Source organism: Coturnix japonica, unplaced genomic scaffold (assembly GCF_054131305.1).
Source record: "Coturnix japonica strain WE unplaced genomic scaffold, WE-NBRP24 Scf123, whole genome shotgun sequence".
NCBI lineage: Eukaryota > Metazoa > Chordata > Aves > Galliformes > Phasianidae > Coturnix > Coturnix japonica.
Genome location: NW_028189026.1, coordinates 58665 through 81875, shown reverse-complemented (window position 1 = coordinate 81875; position 23211 = coordinate 58665). Strand labels below are relative to the sequence as shown.

General features: G+C 31.8%; 2 long non-coding RNA genes across 2 annotated transcripts; one reads left to right on the top strand and one right to left on the bottom strand.

The window, feature by feature from the left end:
* Positions 1-345: 345 nt before the first annotated feature.
* LOC146751159 (uncharacterized) lies at positions 346-1607 on the bottom strand. Its single transcript, XR_014941836.1, has 2 exons — positions 997-1607; positions 346-582 (listed from the first exon to the last, which is right to left on the bottom strand). It is a non-coding gene; the product is annotated as an uncharacterized LOC146751159 (long non-coding RNA).
* A 5367-nt stretch (positions 1608-6974) lies between these two features.
* On the top strand, positions 6975-13399 carry LOC146751158 (uncharacterized). Its single transcript, XR_014941822.1, has 2 exons — positions 6975-10434; positions 10971-13399. It is a non-coding gene; the product is annotated as an uncharacterized LOC146751158 (long non-coding RNA).
* The last annotated feature ends 9812 nt before the right edge of the window (positions 13400-23211 follow it).

The window sequence follows — 23211 nt, the reverse complement described above, 5'->3', positions numbered from 1 at the left end:
ATATGCCAGATCTTCAGTATCAGTGGTTTTTTTGGTGAAACAAAAAGGCGACCCAAGTTTGTCTGGGGACTAATTGTATTCAACTGCAGACAAATTAAACCCAGGTCACTGTGGCTGGTTGCTGGCCGCTGCTTTTAGGGTGTGCAAGGGTCTGTGAAGCAATGCTGCAGAGGAAGTGAGGACTCAGAGAAGGATGGGGTGGTTGTGCTGCTCTCACCACACCCACAGCCACAGCTGATTCCCCTGTTGCCAGACCAATGTGACTGCAGAAATAGTGAAAATCTGTCAAAAGAGCAGCCAGAAGTGATGGCCAAATCAGGAAATAAGTGAATGCCAGACAATAACTCAACAAGCAGAAAATTTTATTGAGATTTCAAATGTTAAGTATATAGCAGTCATCTGCAGAGTTAGTTGCAGCTTTCCATACCCATACATTATGGAAGCCTATCAAAACCTCATGTGGTGAACTTTCCAGGAGGAAGGAAGGAGTACAGGCAGAGAGGCCACCCCACCTCAACTTCAGGCTTCTACTGTAGAGCTCCCTGTTCCTTTTTGAAGCCAGCAGAAGCAGGCACAACATCTCTAAAAAGGTAAGATAAATACATAAGTAAATACAAGATAAATACAGCTTCTTGGAAGGAAAAGAAGGGAAGGGAAGGGGAAACAAAAAGGGAAAGGAAAGAGAAAAGGGAAGGAAAAGGGAAAGGGGAAGGGAAAGGGAAAGAGAAAGGGGAAGTGGAAGGGAAAGGGAAAGAGGAAGGGAAACGGAAACATAAAGGGGATGAAAAAGAAAGAGCAAGAAGAAAGAGGGAAGAAAAGGGGGAAGTAAACAGAAAATGAAAATTAAATAGGGAAGAAAAAGAGAAAGGAGAACACGAAAGGGGGGAGGAAAAGTAAAACAAATAGGGTAAGAAGAAGCCTATCAAAGTCTCATGTGGTGAACTTTCCAGGGGGAAGGAAGGAGCACAGGCAGACAGAGAGGTCAGCCCACCTCACCTTCAGGCTTCTACTGTAGAGCTCCCTGTTCCTTTTTGAAGAAGCAGAAGCAGGCACAACTCCTCTAAAAAGGTAAGATAAATACCAAAGTAAATACAACATAAATACAGCTTCCCCAAAGAAAAGAATAGAAAAGAGAAAAGAAAAAGGGAAGGGATAGAGAAAGGGAAATAAAGGGAAAGGGAAAAATAAATTGGTAGTAAAAAAAAAGAGCAAGAAAAAAGAGGGAAGGAAAGGGGGAAGTAAAGAGAAAAAGAAACTTAAATAGGGAAGAAAAAGAGAAAGGAGAACAGAAAAGGGGGAAGGAAAAGGAAAACAAATAGGTTAAGAAGAACCAAAAGCAAAAGAAAATAAGGTGGGGAAATGGAAAGGAGAGGTGGCCAGGATATCTCCCCTCCATCCCTCATCACTATTATTTGTACCACAGTCCTGCAGATTTTTTATTTATTTATTTATTACCAAAATCAAAGCTACTGATGGCTACTCTATGATTGTGAGAACAGCGCAAAGAGGTATCAGATGCTATTTTTATATGTTTGTACGTCGAGAAGTGTCATTTCATGAATTTATTGTGCTTTTTTTAAAAAAAAGGAAAGTAAGGGAAATGGAAAAGAAAAAGGGGAAGAAGGTGAAAGAGAAAGGTGAAGAAAATAGAGTAAAAAAAGAAATAAGGGAAGAAAAAGAGAAAGAAAAAATAAAAAAGGAGAGGAAAAATAGAGAGATTTAAAGAAGCAAGAGGAAAGGAAAAACAATAGAATAAGAAAATGCAAGAGAAAAAGAAAAAAAGAAACAAGAAAAAGCAACAGAAAAAGAAAATGAAAAAAGAAAAAAAGGTTAATGAGAGGGAAAAAATAAAATGAGAATAGGGGAAAAAAGAGAAAGAAGAATAAAATAAAGGGAAGGGGAAAAAAAGGAAGATAAAGAAAAACAAAAAGGATAAGGAAAAAACAAAACCAAAAGAAAATAGAAAAAGAAAAAGGAAGAGAATAAGAAAATGGAAAAAGAAGAAAAAATAGAGAAGAAAAATAAGGAAGAAAAAAAAAAGAAAAATAAAAAGAAAAAAGGAAAGGGAAAAGGAAAGGGAAATAGAAACATAAAGGGGAAGGGAAAGAGAAGTGGGAAAGCAAAGATAAAAGGGGAAGAATAAAGGGGGAAGAAAAGAGGGAGGAAAATAGAAGAAGAATGATAATTGGGAAGAACAAGAATAGTAAAAGGAGAAGGGAAAGAAAATGGGGAAGAAAAAAAAACAAATAGGGGAAGAAAAAGCAAAAGCAAAAGGAAAGAATGGAAGACAAAGAAGAAGAAGAAAAGAGTACAAAAGAAAAGAGAAAGGAAAGAAAGGAGAAAGGGAAAGAGGAAAGGAAAGGGAAATAAAGGGAAAGAGAAACATAAAAGGGAAGGAAAAAAAAGCAAGAAAAAAGAGGGAAGGAAATTGGGAAGCAAAGAGAAAATGAAAATTAAATAGGGAAGAAAAAGAGAAAGGAGAACAGAAAAGATGGAAGGAAAAGAAAAACAAATAGAGTAAAAAGAATCCTATCAAAATCTCATGTGGTGATGTTTTCAGGGGGAAGGAAGGAGCACAGGCAGGCAGAGAGGCCAGCCCACCTCACCTTCAGGCTTCTACTGTAGAGCTCCTTGTTCCTTTTTGAAGCCAGCAGAAGCAGGCACAACACCTCTAAAAAGGTAAGATAAATACAAAAGTAAATACAAGATAAATACAGCTTCCCAAAAAAGAAGGGAAGTAAGGGAAGAAACAGAAGGGGAAAAGAAAAGGGAAGGGGAAGGGAAAGAGGAAGAGAAAGAGAAATCAAGAGAAAGGGAAACATAAAGGGGAAGAAAAAGAAAGAGCAAGAAAAAAGAGGGAAGGAAAGGGGGAAGTAAAGAGAAAATGAAAATTAAATAGGGAAGAAAAAGAAAAAGGAGAACACAAAAGGGGGGAGGAATAGTAAAACAAATAGGGTAAGAAGAAGCCTATCAAAATCTCATGTGATAAACTTTCCAGGGGGAAGGAAGGAGCACAGGCAGGCAGAGAGGCCAGCCCACCTCACCTTCAGGCTTCTACTGTAGAGCTCCCTGTTCCTTTTTGAAGAAGCAGAAGCAGGCACAACTCCTCTAAAAAGGTAAGATAAATACCAAAGTAAATACAACATAAATACAGCTTCCCCAAAGAAAAGAATAGAAAAGAGAAAAGAAAAAGGGAAGGGAAATAAAGGGAAAGGGAAATAAAAGGAAAGGGAAAGGGAAACATAAAGGGGAAGTTAAAAAAAAGAGCAAGAAAAAAGGGGGAAGGAAAGGGGGAAGAGAAAATAGGGAAGAAAAAGAGAAAGGAGAACAGAAAAGGGGGAAGGAAGAGAGAAACAAATAGGGTAAGAAGAACCAAAAGCAAAAGAAAATAAGGGGGGGAAATGGAAGGGAAAGGTCACTGATGGCCAGAATATCTCCCCTCCATCCCCCATCACTAGTATTTGTACGACAGTCCTGCAGATTTTTTTTTTCTTTTTTTTTTTTTTTTTACCAAAACCAAAGCTACTGATGGCTACTCTATGATTGTGAGAACAGCGCAAAGAGGTATCAGATGATATTTTTATATCTGTTTGTACATCGAGAAGTATCATTTCATGAAGTAATTGTGCTTTAAAAGTAAAAAAAAAAGGGAAGTAAAGGAAATGAAGAAGGGGAAGAAGATGAAAGAAAAAGGTGAAGAAAATTGGGATAAAAAAGAAACGAGAGAAGAAAAAGAGAAAGAAAAAAAGGAAAGGAAAAATAGAGAGATTTAAAAAGCAAAAGAAAAGGAAAAACAATGAAACAAGAAGAAAAAGCAGCAGAAAAAAATAAAAGAAAAAGAAACAAGAAGAAAGAGCAACAGAAAAGAAAGAAAAAAAAAGAAAATAAGATAAAGAAAAAGAAAAAAGTTAATGAAAAAGGAAAAAAATAATAGGGATAGAAAAGAGAAAGAAGAATAGAATAAAGGAAAAAAATGAAGATATAGAAAAACAAAAAGGATAAGGTAATAGCAAAGCCAAAAGAAAATAGAAAAAGAAAAAAGAAGAGAAAAAGAAAAAGAAAAAAGAAGAAAAAATAGAGAAGAAAAATAGGGTAGCAAAAGAAAAGAATAAAAAAAAAGAAAAGAAAATAAGAAAAAAGAAAGGGAAAGGGATAGAAGGGGGTAAAGGGAAAGAAAGGGGAGGGAAGGGAAAGAGAAGTGGGAAAGCAAAGATAAAAGGGGAAGAATAAAGGGGGAAGAAAAGAGGGAGGAAAATAGAAGAAGAATGATAGTTGGGAAGAAAAAGAATAGTGAGAGGAGAAGGGAAAGAAAATGAGGAAGAAAAAAATAGGGGAAGAAAAAACAAAAGCAAAAGGAAAGAAGCGAAGTCAAAGAAGAAAAAAAATTAAAAGAAGAAATGAAAAGAAGAGAAAGGGAAGGGAAAGGGAAATAAAGGGAAAGGGAAAGAGAAAGGAAAAGGGAAAGAAAGGGAAAGAGAGGGAAAAAAAAGAAATGAGGAGAGGGGAGGGGAGAAAATGGAAAGAGGATAGAAAAAAGGAAAAAAGAAAAGAAGAAGAGAATATAAGGAAAGGAAAGAAGAAGAGAAAAAAAAGTAATAGGAGAAAGATAAAAGGAAATAGAAGAGGGAAGACAAAAATAAAATTGGGGGGGGTAAAGGTAAGAAAACGGGGAAAAAAAGAAGAAAAATGATAATAGGGAAGAAAAAGAATATAAAAAATAGAAGGAAAAGAAAATGGGGAAGAAAAGAAAAACAAAAACAGGAGAAATGAACAAAAGGAAAATGAAAGAAGTGAAGAAAAAGAAGGCAAAGAAAAGGAAGAAAAAGAAGAAGAAGAAAAAGAAAGGAATGAAGAGTAAAGAAAAGAGGGAAGTGAAGAAGAAAGGGAATACGAAAGAGAGAGGGAAAGAGAAAGAAAGCGATAAGGAAACATAAAGGGGAAGGAAAAAAAAAAGAGCAAGAAAAAACAGGGAAGGAAAGGGGGAAGAAAGAGGAAATGAAAATTAAACAGTGAAGAAAAAGAGAAAAGGGAATAGAAAAGGGGGAAGATAGGGAAAAAAGGTAATGGAAAAGAAATAGGAGAAATAAAAAACAGGAAACAGAAGGGGGAAAGTAAAGATAAAAGGAAGAAAAAAAGAGGGAAGAAAAAAGAGGGAAGAATACAGGGAAGGAAATAGAAGAAGAATGATAATAGGGAAGAAAAAGAATAGGAAAAGGAGAAAGGAAAAAATGGGGAAGAAAAAACAAAAAGGGGAAGAGAAAGTAAAAGCAAAAGGAAAGAAGGGAAGAAAAAGAAAAGAAGAAGAAAAGAATAAAAAAAGAAAGGAAAAGAAAAAAAAAGGAAAACAAAGGAAAAAAGAAAAAAGAAAAAAAAAGGAAAAAGAAAAGAAAAGAAAAGAAAAAAAAAGAAAAAGAAAAAGGTAAAGAATAGAGAAGAAGAAAAAGAAACATAAAGGGAAAGAAAAAAAAGCAAGAAAAAAGAGGGAAGGAAATGGGGAAGCAAAAAAGAAAATTAAATAGGGAAGAAAAAGAGAAAAGAGAACAGAAAAGGAGGAAGCGAAAGTAAAACAGAGTAAAAAGAAACAAAAGCTAAAGAAAATAGGGGTTGAGGGGTGGGGGAATGATTGGAAAAGGAAAAAAAAAAGAAGTAAATATACGGGCTATAAAAAAAAGGGGGAAGGGAAGAGAAGAAGAAAAAAAAATTATCAAACTTTAAAAAGAAAAAAGAAGACAAAGAATGGGTCAGGGAAAAAAGAAAAGAGGGAAGATAATCAAGAAATAAAAAAGAATGAGAAAAGGGGAAGAAAAATGGAAAGAAAACGAATATTAAAAAGAGAAAAAAGCAAGAAAGAAGAAAAATAAAGATAGGGAAGAAAAAGTTAAAAAAAAGAAATAGGGAAAAAAACATGAAACAGGAGAAAGTCAAGATAAAAGGGGAAGAAAAAAGAGGGGAGAAAACAGGGAAGAAAATAGAAGAAGAATGATAATAGGGAAGAAAAAGAATAGAACAAGGAGAAGGGAAAGAAAATGGGGAAGAAAAATAAAACAAAAAGGGGAAGAAGAAGCAAAAGCAAAAGGAAAGAAGGGAAGAAAAAGAAGAAGAAAAAAAGAAAAAGTAAAGAAAGAAAAGACAGGAAAATAAAAGAAAAAAGAGAAAAAAAGATAAAGGGAAAGAAAGGGAAAGGGAAACATAAAGGGGAAGAAAAAAGGGAGCAAGAAAAAAGAGGCAAGGAAAGGGGGAAGAGAAAATGAAAATTAAATAGAGAAAGGAGAACAAAAAGAGGGAAGCAAAAGAAAAACAGGTTAAGAAGAACCAAAAGCAAAGAAAAATGGTGTGTGTGGGGGGGGGGGGGGATGGAAAAGGAAGAGGAAAACATAAACAAGTAAAAAATATATGGGAACAAAAAAAGAGGGGGGGAAGGGAAGAAAATAAGAAAAAAACAATCAAGATTTTAAAAGGAGGAAGCAAAAGACAAAATGTGGATGGGTGGGTGTCGGGGGGGGGGAAGAGGGAAGAAAAGCAAGAAATAAAAAATAATGAGAAAAGCGGAAGAAAAATGTAAAGAAAATGAAAATTAAAAAGAAAGCAAGAAAGAAGAAAAATAAAATGGAGGTAGGGAAGAAAAAGGTAAAGAAAAAGACACAGGGAAAAAAAAAACATAAAACAGGAGAAAGTAAAAGATAAAAGGGGAAGAAAGACGAGGGAAGAAAACAGGGAAGAAAATAGAAGAAGATTTGGGAAGAAAAAGAATCGAAAAAGGAGAAGGGAAAGAAAATGGGGAAGAAAAACTAAACAAAAAGAGGAAGAAAAAGCCAAAGGATAAGGAAAGAAGGCAAGAAAAATAAGTAGAAAAAAAAGAAAAAGTAAACAGAAAAGAAGAAAAAAGGGGGAGGGGGAAGGAAAAGGAAAAGAAAATGAAATAAAAAATATATAAGAACAGAAAAAAGGGGGGTGAGGGGGCGGAAGGAAGAAAATAAGAGAAAAAAATCAAATATATAGGCAAGAAAAAAATAAATGAAAGGAAAGAAAAGTATAAACGAAAGGAAAGTATAAAGGTATGCTAAGGAAAGGAAAGTGTAAAGGAAAGGAAGGTACAAAAGAAAGGAAAGTATAATGGAAAGGAAAGTATAAAGAAAAGGAAAGTATAAAGGAAGGGAAAGTATAAAAGAAAGGAAAGCAAAGGTAAGTATATTGGAAAGGATAAGAAAGTATAAATGAAAGGAATGGGTAAGTTTAAAAATAGGAATGGAAAGTATAAGGGAATGGAAAGTATAAAGGAAGGGAAAGTATAAAAGAAAGGAAGCAAAGGTAAGTATAAAGGAAGGGAAAGGAAAAGAATAGAAAATAAAGGAAAGGTAGATATAATGGAAAGGAAAGCAATGTATAAAGGAAAGTCAATGTATGTAGAATTGTAAGGATAGGGAAGTATAAAAAAAAGGAAAGGAAAGGTAAATTTAAAAAAAAAAAGGAATGTAAAGGAAGGTCTAAGGGAAAATGTTACAGAACAAAAAGGGAAGGTAGGAATAATGCAAAGGGAAGGGAATTATTAAAGAAGGGAATTTATAAAAGATAGGAAAGCAAAAGTAAGTATGAAAGGAAAGGAAAGTATAAATGAAAGGAAAGGTTAAAAATAGGAATTGAAATGAAAGTGTAAAGGAAAACAAAGTATACAGAAAAGGAATAGGAAAGTATAAAAGAAAGGAAAGCAAAGGTAAGTATATTGGAAAGGATAAGAAAGTATAAATGAAAGGAATGGGTAAGTTTAAAAATAGGAATGGAAAGGAAAGTATAAGGGAATGGAAAGTATAAAGGAAGGGAAAGTATAAAAGAAAGGAAGCAAAGGTAAGTATAAAGGAAGGGAAAGGAAGGGAATAGAAAAGAAAGGAAAGGTAGATATAATGGAAAGGAAAGCAAAGTATAAAGGAAAGTCAATGTATGTAGAATTGTAAGGATAGGGAAGTATATAAAAAAGGAAAGGAAAGGTTAATTTAAAAAAAAAAGGAATGCAAAGGAAGGTCTAAAGGAAAATGTTACAGAACAGAAAGGGAATGTAGGTATAATGCAAAGAGAAGGGAATTATAAAAGAAGGGAATTTATAAAAGAAAGGAAAGCAAAGGTAAGTATGAAAGGAAAGGAAAGGAAACTATAAATGAAAGGAGAGGCTAAGTTTAAAAATAGGAATTGAAATGAAAGTGTAAAGGAAAGGAAAGTATACAGAAAAGGAAAGTATAAAGAAAAGGAAAGTATAAAGAAAAGGAAAGTATAAAGGAAGGGAAAGTATAAAAGAAAGGAAAGCAAAGGTAAGTATATTGGAAAGGATAAGAAAGTATAAATGAAAGGAATGGGTAAGTTTAAAAATAGGAATGGAAAGGAAAGTATAAGGGAATGGAAAGTATAAAGGAAGGGAAAGTATAAAAGAAAGGAAGCAAAGGTAAGTATAAAGGAAGGGAAAGGAAGGGAATAGAAAAGAAAGGAAAGGTAGATATAATGGAAAGGTAAGCAAAGTATAAAGGAAAGTCAATGTATGTAGAATTGTAAGGATAGGGAAGTATATAAAAAAGGAAAGGAAAGGTTAATTTAAAAAAAAAAAAGGAATGGAAAGGAAGGTCTAAGGAAAATGTTACAGAACAGAAAGGGAATGTAGGTATAATGCAAAGGGAAGGGAATTATAAAAGAAGGGAATTTATAAAAGAAAGGAAAGCAAAGGTAAGTATGAAAGGAAAGGAAAGGAAACTATAAATGAAAGGAGAGGCTAAGTTTAAAAATAGGAATTGAAATGAAAGTGTAAAGGAAAGGAAAGTATACAGAAAAGGAAAGTATAAAGAAAAGGAAAGTATAAAGAAGAGGAAAGTATAAAGGAAGGGAAAGTATAAAAGAAAGGAAAGCAAAGGTAAGTATATTGGAAAAGATAAGAAAGTATAAATGAAAGGAATGGGTAAGTTTAAAAATAGGAATGGAAAGGAAAGTATAAGGGAATGGAAAGTATAAAGGAAGGGAAAGTATAAAAGAAAGGAAAGCAAAGGTAAGTATATTGGAAAGGATAAGAAAGTATAAATGAAAGGAATGGGTAAGTTTAAAAATAGGAATGGAAAGGAATGTATAAGGGTATGGAAAGTATAAAGGAAAGTATAACAGAAAGGAAGCAAAGGTAAGTATAAAGGAAGGGAAAGGAAGGGAATAGAAAAGAAAGGAAAGGTAGATATAATGGAAAGGAAAGCAATGTATAAAGGAAAGTCAATGTATGTAGAATTGTAAGGATAGGGAAGTATATAAAAAAGGAAAGGAAAGGTTAATTTAAAAAACAAAAAAAGGAATGGAAAGGAAGGTCCAAGGGAAAATGTTACAGAACAGAAAGGGAATGTAGGTATAATGCAAAGGGAAGGGAATTATAAAAGAAGGGAATTTATAAAAGAAAGGAAAGCAAAGGTAAGTATGAAAGGAAAGGAAAGTATAAATGAAAGGAGAGGCTAAGTTTAAAAATAGGAAATGAAATGAAAGTGTAAAGGAAAGGAAAGTATACAGAAAAGGAAAGTATAAAGGAAAGGAAAGTATAAAGGAAGGGAAAGTATAAAGAAAAGGAAAGTATAAAGGAAGGGAAAGTATAAAAGAAAGGAAAGCAAAGGTAAGTATATTGGAAAGGATAAGAAAGTATAAATGAAAGGAATGGGTAAGTTTAAAAATAGGAATGGAAAGGAAAGTATAAGGGAATGGAAAGTATAAAGGAAGGGAAAGTATAAAAGAAAGGAAGCAAAGGTAAGTATAAAGGAAGGGAAAGGAAGGGAATAGAAAAGAAAGGAAAGGTAGATATAATTGAAAGGAAAGCAATGTATAAAGGAAAGTCAATGTATGTAGAATTGTAAGGATAGGGAAGTATATAAAAAAGGAAAGGAAAGGTTAATTTAAAAAAAAAAAAGGAATGGAAAGGAAGGTCTAAAGGAAAATGTTACAGAACAGAAAGGGAATGTAGGTATAATGCAAAGGGAAGGGAATTATAAAAGAAGGGAATTTATAAAAGATAGGAAAGCAAAGGTAAGTATGAAAGGAAAGGAAAGTATAAATGAAAGGAAAGTCTAAGTTTAAAAATAGGAATTGAAATGAAAGTGTAAAGGAAAAGAAAGTATACAGAAAAGGAAAGGGAAAGTATAAAAGAAAGGAAAGCAAAGGTAAGTATATTGGAAAGGATAAGAAAGTATAAATGAAAGGAATGGGTAAGTTTAAAAATAGGAATGGAAAGGAAAGAATAAGGGAATGGAAAGTATAAAGGAAGGGAAAGTATAAAAGAAAGGAAGCAAAGGTAAGTATAAAGGAAGGGAAAGGAAGGGAATAGAAAAGAAAGGAAAGGTAGATATAATGGAAAGGAAAGCAAAGTATAAAGGAAAGTCAATGTATGTAGAATTGTAAGGATAGGGAAGTATATAAAAAAGGAAAGGAAAGGTTAATTTAAAAAAAAAAAAGGAATGGAAAGGAAGGTCTAAAGGAAAATGTTACAGAACAGAAAGGGAATGTAGGTATAATGCAAAGGGAAGGGAATTATAAAAGAAGGGAATTTATAAAAGATAGGAAAGCAAAGGTAAGTATGAAAGGAAAGGAAAGTATAAATGAAAGGAAAGTCTAAGTTTAAAAATAGGAATTGAAATGAAAGTGTAAAGGAAAAGAAAGTATACAGAAAAGGAAAGGGAAAGTATAAAAGAAAGGAAAGCAAAGGTAAGTATATTGGAAAGGATAAGAAAGTATAAATGAAAGGAATGGGTAAGTTTAAAAATAGGAATGGAAAGGAAAGAATAAGGGAATGGAAAGTATAAAGGAAGGGAAAGTATAAAAGAAAGGAAGCAAAGGTAAGTATAAAGGAAGGGAAAGGAAGGGAATAGAAAAGAAAGGAAAGGTAGATATAATGGAAAGGAAAGCAAAGTATAAAGGAAAGTCAATGTATGTAGAATTGTAAGGATAGGGAAGTATATAAAAAAGGAAAGTTTAATTTAAAAAAAAAAAAAGGAATGGAAAGGAAGGTCTAAGGGAAAATGTTACAGAACAGAAAGGGAATGTAGGTATAATGCAAAGGGAAGGGAATTATAAAAGAAGGGAATTTATAAAAGATAGGAAAGCAAAGGTAAGTATGAAAGGAAAGGAAAGGAAAGTATAAATGAAAGGAGAGGCAAAGTTTAAAAATAGGAATTGAAATGAAAGTGTAAAGGAAAGGAAAGTATACAGAAAAGGAAAGTATAAAGGAAAGGAAAGTATAAAGAAAAGGAAAGTATAAAGGAAGGGAAAGTATAAAGAAAAGTAAAGTATAAAGGAAGGGAAAGTATAAAAGAAAGGAAAGCAAAGGTAAGTATATTGGAAAGGATAAGAAAGTATAAATGAAAGGAATGGGTAAGTTTAAAAATAGGAATGGAAAGGAATGTATAAGGGTATGGAAAGTATAAAGGAAAGTATAACAGAAAGGAAGCAAAGGTAAGTATAAAGGAAGGGAAAGGAAGGGAATAGAAAAGAAAGGAAAGGTAGATATAATGGAAAGGAAAGCAATGTATAAAGGAAAGTCAATGTATGTAGAATTGTAAGGATAGGGAAGTATATAAAAAAGGAAAGGAAAGGTTAATTTAAAAAACAAAAAAAGGAATGGAAAGGAAGGTCCAAAGGAAAATGTTACAGAACAGAAAGGGAATGTAGGTATAATGCAAAGGGAAGGGAATTATAAAAGAAGGGAATTTATAAAAGAAAGGAAAGCAAAGGTAAGTATGAAAGGAAAGGAAAGTATAAATGAAAGGAGAGGCTAAGTTTAAAAATAGGAAATGAAATGAAAGTGTAAAGGAAAGGAAAGTATACAGAAAAGGAAAGTATAAAGGAAAGGAAAGTATAAAGGAAGGGAAAGTATAAAGAAAAGGAAAGTATAAAGGAAGGGAAAGTATAAAAGAAAGGAAAGCAAAGGTAAGTATATTGGAAAGGATAAGAAAGTATAAATGAAAGGAATGGGTAAGTTTAAAAATAGGAATGGAAAGGAAAGTATAAGGGAATGGAAAGTATAAAGGAAGGGAAAGTATAAAAGAAAGGAAGCAAAGGTAAGTATAAAGGAAGGGAAAGGAAGGGAATAGAAAAGAAAGGAAAGGTAGATATAATGGAAAGGAAAGCAATGTATAAAGGAAAGTCAATGTATGTAGAATTGTAAGGATAGGGAAGTATATAAAAAAGGAAAGGAAAGGTTAATTTAAAAAAAAAAAAGGAATGGAAAGGAAGGTCTAAAGGAAAATGTTACAGAACAGAAAGGGAATGTAGGTATAATGCAAAGGGAAGGGAATTATAAAAGAAGGGAATTTATAAAAGATAGGAAAGCAAAGGTAAGTATGAAAGGAAAGGAAAGTATAAATGAAAGGAAAGTCTAAGTTTAAAAATAGGAATTGAAATGAAAGTGTAAAGGAAAAGAAAGTATAGAGAAAAGGAAAGGGAAAGTATAAAAGAAAGGAAAGCAAAGGTAAGTATATTGGAAAGGATAAGAAAGTATAAATGAAAGGAATGGGTAAGTTTAAAAATAGGAATGGAAAGGAAAGTATAAGGGAATGGAAAGTATAAAGGAAGGGAAAGTATAAAGGAACGGAAGCAAAGGTAAGTATAAAGGAAGGGAAAGGAAGGGAATAGAAAAGAAAGGAAAGGTAGATATAATGGAAAGGAAAGCAAAGTATAAAGGAAAGTCAATGTATGTAGAATTGTAAGGATAGGGAAGTATATAAAAAAGGAAAGGAAAGGTTAATTTAAAAAAAAAAAAAGGAATGGAAAGGAAGGTCTAAGGGAAAATGTTACAGAACAGAAAGGGAATGTAGGTATAATGCAAAGGGAAGGGAATTATAAAAGAAGGGAATTTATAAAAGAAAGGAAAGCAAAGGTAAGTATGAAAGGAAAGGAAAAGAAACTATAAATGAAAGGAGAGACTAAGTTTAAAAATAGGAATTGAAATGAAAGTGTAAAGGAAAGGAAAGTATACAGAAAAGGAAAGTATAAAGGAAAGGAAAGTATAAAGAAAAGGAAAGTATAAAGGAAGGGAAAGTATAAAGAAAAGTAAAGTATAAAGGAAGGGAAAGTATAAAAGAAAGGAAAGCAAAGGTAAGTATATTGGAAAGGATAAGAAAGTATAAATGAAAGGAATGGGTAAGTTTAAAAATAGGAATGGAAAGGAAAGTATAAGGGAATGGAAAGTATAAAGGAAGGGAAAGTATAAAAGAAAGGAAGCAAAGGTAAGTATAAAGGAAGGGAAAGGAAGGGAATAGAAAAGAAAGGAAAGGTAGATATAATGGAAAGGAAAGCAATGCATAAAGGAAAATTAATGTATGTAGAATTGTAAGGATAGGGAAGTATATAAAAAAGGAAAGGAAAGGTTAATTTAAAAAAAAAAAAGGAATGGAAAGGAAGGTCTAAAGGAAAATGTTACAGAACAGAAAGGGAATGTAGGTATAATGCAAAGGGAAGGGAATTAGAAAAGAAGGGAATTTATAAAAGATAGGAAAGCAAAGGTAAGTATGAAAGAAAAGGAAAGTATAAATGAAAGGAAAGTCTAAGTTTAAAAATAGGAATTGAAATGAAAGTGTAAAGGAAAAGAAAGTATACAGAAAAGGAAAGGGAAAGTATAAAAGAAAGGAAAGCAAAGGTAAGTATATTGGAAAGGATAAGAAAGTATAAATGAAAGGAATGGGTAAGTTTAAAAATAGGAATGGAAAGGAAGGAATAAGGGAATGGAAAGTATAAAGGAAGGGAAAGTATAAAAGAAAGGAAGCAAAGGTAAGTATAAAGGAAGGGAAAGGAAGGGAATAGAAAAGAAAGGAAAGGTAGATATAATGGAAAGGAAAGCAAAGTATAAAGGAAAGTGAATGTATGTAGAATTGTAAGGATAGGGAAGTATATAAAAAAGGAAAGTTTAATTTAAAAAAAAAAAAAGGAATGGAAAGGAAGGTCTAAGGGAAAATGTTACAGAACAGAAAGGGAATGTAGGTATAATGCAAAGGGAAGGGAATTATAAAAGAAGGGAATTTATAAAAGAAAGGAAAGCAAAGGTAAGTATGAAAGGAAAGGAAAGGAAAGTATAAATGAAAGGAGAGGCTAAGTTTAAAAATAGGAATTGAAATGAAAGTGTAAAGGAAAGGAAAGTATACAGAAAAGGAAAGTATAAAGGAAAGGAAAGTATAAAGAAAAGGAAAGTATAAAGGATGGGAAAGTATAAAGAAAAGTAAAGTATAAAGGAAGGGAAAGTATAAAAGAAAGGAAAGCAAAGGTAAGTATATTGGAAAGGATAAGAAAGTATAAATGAAAGGAATGGGTAAGTTTAAAAATAGGAATGGAAAGGAATGTATAAGGGAATGGAAAGTATAAAGGAAAGTATAAAAGAAAGGAAGCAAAGGTAAGTATAAAGGAAGGGAAAGGAAGGGAATAGAAAAGAAAGGAAAGGTAGATATAATGGAAAGGAAAGCAATGTATAAAGGAAAGTCAATGTATGTAGAATTGTAAGGATAGGGAAGTATATAAAAAAGGAAAGGAAAGGTTAATTTAAAAAACAAAAAAAGGAATGGAAAGGAAGGTCTAAGGGAAAATGTTACAGAACAGAAAGGGAATGTAGGTATAATGCAAAGGGAAGGGAATTATAAAAGAAGGGAATTTATAAAAGAAAGGAAAGCAAAGGTAAGTATGAAAGGAAAGGAAAGTATAAATGAAAGGAAAGTCTAAGTTTAAAAATAGGAATTGAAATGAAAGTGTAAAGGAAAAGAAAGTATAGAGAAAAGGAAAGGGAAAGTATAAAAGAAAGGAAAGCAAAGGTAAGTATATTGGAAAGGATAAGAAAGTATAAATGAAAGGAATGGGTAAGTTTAAAAATAGGAATGGAAAGGAAAGTATAAGGGAATGGAAAGTATAAAGGAAGGGAAAGTATAAAGGAACGGAAGCAAAGGTAAGTATAAAGGAAGGGAAAGGAAGGGAATAGAAAAGAAAGGAAAGGTAGATATAATGGAAAGGAAAGCAAAGTATAAAGGAAAGTCAATGTATGTAGAATTGTAAGGATAGGGAAGTATATAAAAAAGGAAAGGAAAGGTTAATTTAAAAAAAAAAAAAGGAATGGAAAGGAAGGTCTAAGGGAAAATGTTACAGAACAGAAAGGGAATGTAGGTATAATGCAAAGGGAAGGGAATTATAAAAGAAGGGAATTTATAAAAGAAAGGAAAGCAAAGGTAAGTATGAAAGGAAAGGAAAGTATAAATGAAAGGAGAGGCTAAGTTTAAAAATAGGAAATGAAATGAAAGTGTAAAGGAAAGGAAAGTATACAGAAAAGTATAAAGGAAAGGAAAGTATAAAGGAAGGGAAAGTATAAAGAAAAGTAAAGTATAAAGGAAGGGAAAGTATAAAAGAAAGGAAGGCAAAGGTAAGTATATTGGAAAGGATAAGAAAGTATAAATGAAAGGAATGGGTAAGTTTAAAAATAGGAATGGAAAGGAAAGTATAAGGGAATGGAAAGTATAAAGGAAGGGAAAGTATAAAAGAAAGGAAGCAAAGGTAAGTATAAAGGAAGGGAAAGGAAGGGAATAGAAAAGAAAGGAAAGGTAGATATAATGGAAAGGAAAGCAATGTATAAAGGAAAGTCAATGTATGTAGAATTGTAAGGATATGGAAGTATATAAAAAAGGAAAGGAAAGGTTAATATAAAAAAAAAAAGGAATGGAAAGGAAGGTGTAAAGGAAAACGTTACAGAACAGAAAGGGAATGTAGGTATAATGCAAAGGGAAGGGAATTATAAAAGAAGGGAATTTATAAAAGATAGGAAAGCAAAGGTAAGTATGAAAGGAAAGGAAAGTATAAATGAAAGGAAAGTCTAAGTTTAAAAATAGGAATTGAAATGAAAGTGTAAAGGAAAAGAAAGTATAGAGAAAAGGAAAGGGAAAATATAAAAGAAAGGAAAGCAAAGGTAAGTATATTGGAAAGGATAAGAAAGTATAAATGAAAGGAATGGGTAAGTTTAAAAATAGGAATGGAAAGGAAAGTATAAGGGAATGGAAAGTATAAAGGAAGGGAAAGTATGAAGGAACGGAAGCAAAGGTAAGTATAAAGGAAGGGAAAGGAAGGGAATAGAAAAGAAAGGAAAGGTAGATATAATGGAAAGGAAAGCAAAGTATAAAGGAAAGTCAATGTATGTAGAATTGTAAGGATAGGGAAGTATATAAAAAAGGAAAGGAAAGGTTAATTTAAAAAAAAAAAAAGGAATGGAAAGGAAGGTCTAAGGGAAAATGTTACAGAACAGAAAGGGAATGTAGGTATAATGCAAAGGGAAGGGAATTATAAATAAAGGGAATTTATAAAAGAAAGGAAAGCAAAGGTAAGTATGAAAGGAAAGGAAAAGAAACTATAAATGAAAGGAGAGGCTAAGTTTAAAAATAGGAATTGAAATGAAAGTGTAAAGGAAAGGAAAGTATACAGAAAAGGAAAGTATAAAGGAAAGGAAAGTATAAGGAAAAGGAAAGTATAAAGGAAGGGAAAGTATAAAGAAAAGTAAAGTATAAAGGAAGGGAAAGTATAAAAGAAAGGAAAGCAAAGGTAAGTATATTGGAAAGGATAAGAAAGTATAAATGAAAGGAATGGGTAAGTTTAAAAATAGGAATGGAAAGGAATGTATAAGGGAATGGAAAGTATAAAGGAAAGTATAAAAGAAAGGAAGCAAAGGTAAGTATAAAGGAAGGGAAAGGAAGGGAATAGAAAAGAAAGGAAAGGTAGATATAATGGAAAGGAAAGCAATGTATAAAGGAAAGTCAATGTATGTAGAATTGTAAGGATAGGGAAGTATATAAAAAAGGAAAGGAAAGGTTAATTTAAAAAACAAAAAAAGGAATGGAAAGGAAGGTCTAAGGGAAAATGTTACAGAACAGAAAGGGAATGTAGGTATAATGCAAAGGGAGGGGAATTATAAAAGAAGGGAATTTATAAAAGAAAGGAAAGCAAAGGTAAGTATGAAAGGAAAGGAAAGTATAAATGAAAGGAGAGGCTAAGTTTAAAAATAGGAAATGAAATGAAAGTGTAAAGGAAAGGAAAGTATACAGAAAAGGAAAGTATAAAGGAAAGGAAAGTATAAAGGAAGGGAAAGTATAAAGAAAAGTAAAGTATAAAGGAAGGGAAAGTATAAAAGAAAGGAAGGCAAAGGTAAGTATATTGGAAAGGATAAGAAAGTATAAATGAAAGGAATGGGTAAGTTTAAAAATAGGAATGGAAAGGAAAGTATAAGGGAATGGAAAGTATAAAGGAAGGGAAAGTATAAAAGAAAGGAAGCAAAGGTAAGTATAAAGGAAGGGAAAGGAAGGGAATAGAAAAGAAAGGAAAGGTAGATATAATGGAAAGGAAAGCAATGTATAAAGGAAAGTCAATGTATGTAGAATTGTAAGGATAGGGAAGTATATAAAAAAGGAAAGGAAAGGTTAATATAAAAAAAAAAAGGAATGGAAAGGAAGGTGTAAAGGAAAATGTTACAGAACAGAAAGGGAATGTAGGTATAATGCAAAGGGAAGGGAATTATAAAAGAAGGGAATTTATAAAAGATAGGAAAGCAAAGGTAAGTATGAAAGGAAAGGAAAGTATAAATGAAAGGAAAGTCTAAGTTTAAAAATAGGAATTGAAATGAAAGTGTAAAGGAAAAGAAAGTATAGAGAAAAGGAAAGGGAAAGTATAAAAGAAAGGAAAGCAAAGGTAAGTATATTGGAAAGGATAAGAAAGTATAAATGAAAGGAATGGGTAAGTTTAAAAATAGGAATGGAAAGGAAAGTATAAGGGAATGGAAAGTATAAAGGAAGGGAAAGTATAAAGGAACGGAAGCAAAGGTAAGTATAAAGGAAGGGAAAGGAAGGGAATAGAAAAGAAAGGAAAGGTAGATATAATGGAAAGGAAAGCAAAGTATAAAGGAAAGTCAATGTATGTAGAATTGTAAGGATAGGGAAGTATATAAAAAAGGAAAGGAAAGTTTAATTTAAAAAAAAAAAAAGGAATGGAAAGGAAGGTCTAAGGGAAAATGTTACAGAACAGAAAGGGAATGTAGGTATAATGCAAAGGGAAGGGAATTATAAAAGAAGGGAATTTATAAAAGAAAGGAAAGCAAAGGTAAGTATGAAAGGAAAGGAAAAGAAACTATAAATGAAAGGAGAGGCTAAGTTTAAAAATAGGAATTGAAATGAAAGTGTAAAGGAAAGGAAAGTATACAGAAAAGGAAAGTATAAAGGAAAGGAAAGTATAAGGAAAAGGAAAGTATAAAGGAAGGGAAAGTATAAAGAAAAGGAAAGTATAAAGGAAGGGAAAGTATAAAAGAAAGGAAAGCAAAGGTAAGTATATTGGAAAGGATAAGAAAGTATAAATGAAAGGAATGGGTAAGTTTAAAAATAGGAATGGAAAGGAATGTATAAGGGAATGGAAAGTATAAAGGAAAGTATAAAAGAAAGGAAGCAAAGGTAAGTATAAAGGAAGGGAAAGGAAGGGAATAGAAAAGAAAGGAAAGGTAGATATAATGGAAAGGAAAGCAATGTATAAAGGAAAGTCAATGTATGTAGAATTGTAAGGATAGGGAAGTATATAAAAAAGGAAAGGAAAGGTTAATTTAAAAAACAAAAAAAGGAATGGAAAGGAAGGTCTAAGGGAAAATGTTACAGAACAGAAAGGGAATGTAGGTATAATGCAAAGGGAAGGGAATTATAAAAGAAGGGAATTTATAAAAGAAAGGAAAGCAATGGTAAGTATGAAAGGAAAGGAAAGTATAAATGAAAGGAGAGGCTATGTTTAAAAATAGGAAATGAAATGAAAGTGTAAAGGAAAGGAAAGTATACAGAAAAGGAAAGTATAAAGGAAAGGAAAGTATAAAGGAAGGGAAAGTATAAAGAAAAGGAAAGTATAAAGGAAGGGAAAGTATAAAAGAAAGGAAAGCAAAGGTAAGTATATTGGAAAGGATAAGAAAGTATAAATGAAAGGAATGGGTAAGTTTAAAAATAGGAATGGAAAGGAAAGTATAAGGGAATGGAAAGTATAAAGGAAGGGAAAGTATAAAAGAAAGGAAGCAAAGGTAAGTATAAAGGAAGGGAAAGGAAGGGAATAGAAAAGAAAGGAAAGGTAGATATAATTGAAAGGAAAGCAATGTATAAAGGAAAGTCAATGTATGTAGAATTGTAAGGATAGGGAAGTATATAAAAAAGGAAAGGAAAGTTTAATTTAAAAAAAAAAAAAGGAATGGAAAGGAAGGTCTAAGGGAAAATGTTACAGAACAGAAAGGGAATGTAGGTATAATGCAAAGGGAAGGGAATTATAAAAGAAGGGAATTTATAAAAGAAAGGAAAGCAAAGGTAAGTATGAAAGGAAAGGAAAAGAAACTATAAATGAAAGGAGAGGCTAAGTTTAAAAATAGGAATTGAAATGAAAGTGTAAAGGAAAGGAAAGTATTCAGAAAAGGAAAGTATAAAGGAAAGGAAAGTATAAGGAAAAGGAAAGTATAAAGGAAGGGAAAGTATAAAGAAAAGTAAAGTATAAAGGAAGGGAAAGTATAAAAGAAAGGAAAGCAAAGGTAAGTATATTGGAAAGGATAAGAAAGTATAAATGAAAGGAATGGGTAAGTTTAAAAATAGGAATGGAAAGGAATGTATAAGGGAATGGAAAGTATAAAGGAAAGTATAAAAGAAAGGAAGCAAAGGTAAGTATAAAGGAAGGGAAAGGAAGGGAATAGAAAAGAAAGGAAAGGTAGATATAATGGAAAGGAAAGCAATGTATAAAGGAAAGTCAATGTATGTAGAATTGTAAGGATAGGGAAGTATATAAAAAAGGAAAGGAAAGGTTAATTTAAAAAACAAAAAAAGGAATGGAAAGGAAGGTCTAAGGGAAAATGTTACAGAACAGAAAGGGAATGTAGGTATAATGCAAAGGGAAGGGAATTATAAAAGAAGGGAATTTATAAAAGAAAGGAAAGCAAAGGTAAGTATGAAAGGAAAGGAAAGTATAAATGAAAGGAGAGGCTAAGTTTAAAAATAGGAAATGAAATGAAAGTGTAAAGGAAAGGAAAGTATACAGAAAAGGAAAGTATAAAGGAAAGGAAAGTATAAGGAAAAGGAAAGTATAAAGGAAGGGAAAGTATAAAGAAAAGTAAAGTATAAAGAAAGGGAAAGTATAAAAGAAAGGAAAGCAAAGGTAAGTATATTGGAAAGGATAAGAAAGTATAAATGAAAGGAATGGGTAAGTTTAAAAATAGGAATGGAAAGGAATGTATAAGGGAATGGAAAGTATAAAGGAAAGTATAAAAGAAAGGAAGCAAAGGTAAGTATAAAGGAAGGGAAAGGAAGGGAATAGAAAAGAAAGGAAAGGTAGATATAATGGAAAGGAAAGCAATGTATAAAGGAAAGTCAATGTATGTAGAATTGTAAGGATAGGGAAGTATATAAAAAAGGAAAGGAAAGGTTAATATAAAAAAAAAAAGGAATGGAAAGGAAGGTGTAAAGGAAAATGTTACAGAACAGAAAGGGAATGTAGGTATAATGCAAAGGGAAGGGAATTATAAAAGAAGGGAATTTATAAAAGATAGGAAAGCAAAGGTAAGTATGAAAGGAAAGGAAAGTATAAATGAAAGGAAAGTCTAAGTTTAAAAATAGGAATTGAAATGAAAGTGTAAAGGAAAAGAAAGTATAGAGAAAAGGAAAGGGAAAGTATAAAAGAAAGGAAAGCAAAGGTAAGTATATTGGAAAGGATAAGAAAGTATAAATGAAAGGAATGGGTAAGTTTAAAAATAGGAATGGAAAGGAAAGTATAAGGGAATGGAAAGTATAAAGGAAGGGAAAGTATAAAAGAAAGGAAGCAAAGGTAAGTATAAAGGAAGGGAAAGGAAGGGAATAGAAAAGAAAGGAAAGGTAGATATAATTGAAAGGAAAGCAATGTATAAAGGAAAGTCAATGTATGTAGAATTGTAAGGATAGGGAAGTATATAAAAAAGGAAAGTTTAATTTAAAAAAAAAAAAAGGAATGGAAAGGAAGGTCTAAGGGAAAATGTTACAGAACAGAAAGGGAATGTAGGTATAATGCAAAGGGAAGGGAATTATAAAAGAAGGGAATTTATAAAAGAAAGGAAAGCAAAGGTAAGTATGAAAGGAAAGGAAAAGAAACTATAAATGAAAGGAGAGGCTAAGTTTAAAAATAGGAATTGAAATGAAAGTGTAAAGGAAAGGAAAGTATTCAGAAAAGGAAAGTATAAAGGAAAGGAAAGTATAAGGAAAAGGAAAGTATAAAGGAAGGGAAAGTATAAAGAAAAGTAAAGTATAAAGGAAGGGAAAGTATAAAAGAAAGGAAAGCAAAGGTAAGTATATTGGAAAGGATAAGAAAGTATAAATGAAAGGAATGGGTAAGTTTAAAAATAGGAATGGAAAGGAATGTATAAGGGAATGGAAAGTATAAAGGAAAGTATAAAAGAAAGGAAGCAAAGGTAAGTATAAAGGAAGGGAAAGGAAGGGAATAGAAAAGAAAGGAAAGGTAGATATAATGGAAAGGAAAGCAATGTATAAAGGAAAGTCAATGTATGTAGAATTGTAAGGATAGGGAAGTATATAAAAAAGGAAAGGAAAGGTTAATTTAAAAAACAAAAAAAGGAATGGAAAGGAAGGTCTAAGGGAAAATGTTACAGAACAGAAAGGGAATGTAGGTATAATGCAAAGGGAAGGGAATTATAAAAGAAGGGAATTTATAAAAGAAAGGAAAGCAAAGGTAAGTATGAAAGGAAAGGAAAGTATAAATGAAAGGAGAGGCTAAGTTTAAAAATAGGAAATGAAATGAAAGTGTAAAGGAAAGGAAAGTATACAGAAAAGGAAAGTATAAAGGAAAGGAAAGTATAAAGGAAGGGAAAGTATAAAGAAAAGGAAAGTATAAAGGAAGGGAAAGTATAAAAGAAAGGAAAGCAAAGGTAAGTATATTGGAAAGGATAAGAAAGTATAAATGAAAGGAATGGGTAAGTTTAAAAATAGGAATGGAAAGGAAAGTATAAGGGAATGGGAAGTATAAAGGAAGGGAAAGTATAAAAGAAAGGAAGCAAAGGTAAGTATAAAGGAAGGGAAAGGAAGGGAATAGAAAAGAAAGGAAAGGTAGATATAATGGAAAGGAAAGCAATGTATAAAGGAAAGTCAATGTATGTAGAATTGTAAGGATAGGGAAGTATATAAAAAAGGAAAGGAAAGGTTAATATAAAAAAAAAAAGGAATGGAAAGGAAGGTGTAAAGGAAAATGTTACAGAACAGAAAGGGAATGTAGGTATAATGCAAAGGGAAGGGAATTATAAAAGAAGGGAATTTATAAAAGATAGGAAAGCAAAGGTAAGTATGAAAGGAAAGGAAAGTATAAATGAAAGGAAAGTCTAAGTTTAAAAATAGGAATAGAAATGAAAGTGTAAAGGAAAAGAAAGTATAGAGAAAAGGAAAGGGAAAGTATAAAAGAAAGGAAAGCAAAGGTAAGTATATTGGAAAGGATAAGAAAGTATAAATGAAAGGAATGGGTAAGTTTAAAAATAGGAATGGAAAGGAAAGTATAAGGGAATGGAAAGTATAAAGGAAGGGAAAGTATAAAGGAACGGAAGCAAAGGTAAGTATAAAGGAAGGGAAAGGAAGGGAATAGAAAAGAAAGGAAAGGTAGATATAATGGAAAGGAAAGCAAAGTATAAAGGAAAGTCAATGTATGTAGAATTGTAAGGATAGGGAAGTATATAAAAAAGGAAAGGAAAGTTTAATTTAAAAAAAAAAAAAGGAATGGAAAGGAAGGTCTAAGGGAAAATGTTACAGAACAGAAAGGGAATGTAGGTATAATGCAAAGGGAAGGGAATTATAAAAGAAGGGAATTTATAAAAGAAAGGAAAGCAAAGGTAAGTATGAAAGGAAAGGAAAGTATAAATGAAAGGAGAGGCTAAGTTTAAAAATAGGAAATGAAATGAAAGTGTAAAGGAAAGGAAAGTATACAGAAAAGGAAAGTATAAAGGAAAGGAAAGTATAAGGAAAAGGAAAGTATAAAGGAAGGGAAAGTATAAAGAAAAGTAAAGTATAAAGGAAGGGAAAGTATAAAAGAAAGGAAAGCAAAGGTAAGTATATTGGAAAGGATAAGAAAGTATAAATGAAAGGAATGGGTAAGTTTAAAAATAGGAATGGAAAGGAATGTATAAGGGAATGGAAAGTATAAAGGAAAGTATAAAAGAAAGGAAGCAAAGGT